The sequence below is a fragment of the Ischnura elegans genome, chromosome 4, assembly GCF_921293095.1.
Source record: "Ischnura elegans chromosome 4, ioIscEleg1.1, whole genome shotgun sequence".
Lineage (NCBI taxonomy): Eukaryota > Metazoa > Arthropoda > Insecta > Odonata > Coenagrionidae > Ischnura > Ischnura elegans.
Genome location: NC_060249.1, coordinates 47,418,239 through 47,419,447, shown reverse-complemented (window position 1 = coordinate 47,419,447; position 1,209 = coordinate 47,418,239). Strand labels below are relative to the sequence as shown.

The 1,209-nt window shown below is 40.9% G+C and overlaps 1 non-coding gene across 1 annotated transcript; it reads left to right on the top strand.

Annotated features, from left to right (window-relative positions):
* Positions 1–867: 867 nt before the first annotated feature.
* On the top strand, positions 868–941 carry Trnat-agu. The gene has a single exon. It is a non-coding gene; the product is annotated as a tRNA-Thr (tRNA).
* The last annotated feature ends 268 nt before the right edge of the window (positions 942–1,209 follow it).

Sequence of the window (1,209 nt, the reverse complement as noted above, 5' to 3'; positions counted from 1 at the left end):
TCTACCCCAAAAAATCCCCAGCTTCCGAATACAGATTGATTTTGTTTTTCTATAACTAAGTAATGGCTTTCTTTGCATGCTAGTATGTTCGTGTTCTTAGCTCTTTCCTAGTTTTTGGTCTGACCACGAGTCGTTGTCCTGAGTGCTTGGCTAGTACCCGACAAATGAGCGCATTTCTGAATAAGGCTTGGACGACTACTGAATACTTGGAGTGAAATCACCCCGTGCCGCACACCCATGGCTTGGTGGCTTGCACATTACCTGGTTAGGCATTAGCCTGCTCTTGAAGACAGGCGTCAGGAGAACCACGTCTCATCGGACGGATGGAGTGCAGCACTTGAAGTGTCCTCAACAAAACTCTCAAGCAGGAATCGTGCAACCTCTGAAAAATCTCCGACATCGACGGGATTTGAACCCGGATCCAACACGGGGGAAAATTCTCTTAACTACTAAAACAAAAGGAGCCCCTTATTACCTCAACTTCCCAGCTCCACATTACACATAACACACATTTCTACACAGCAACAACGTTACGTTCACTTTCAACGTTATGTTATGTTCAATGAGGTCCAAAATCGCATTTCATTTTACGGGAAACATCATATTCGAGGAAAATCAATTTTTATTATTATTTAATTAATATAAATAATTAATTAATATTTTCTCCACTCATCCATTCTCTCATAAATTTAAAGTGAGACAAAGTGAAAGCTGCCGCCAACTTTTCATCAGTTCGTGACGTCATTCGAGTTCCGGTGCATGTGCTCCTTCAGGGAGAGCATTTGAGGGAAGTGCCAAACGTAACATCTGCTGGTGCATCCCCAATGTCGTTGGAATATTTCCACGTTCCTTCCCAAGCCTGAACACGGCGCCGTGGCTTAGTTGGTTAAAGCGCCTGTCTAGTAAACAGGAGATCGTGAGTTCGAATCTCGCCGGTGCCTACGTTTTTTTCTCTTACAGTTAGCCGGTTAAGCAACCCCAATTCTTTCATTTACTGATAAAATCGATAACACCACCAAATCTCATTTTTTTTATCATAACAATGTTTGAATACCCTTCGTGAATGATCTCTTGATAAATAAGTCTATGTTCAAATATGAAGGCTCCAGCACTTCAATCTTCAATCATACTTATTATACTGCATTTGACATTCGCCTTAAATTACATGAAAACATTAAAACTTCAACATTTTGAACGAAAATTGATTTG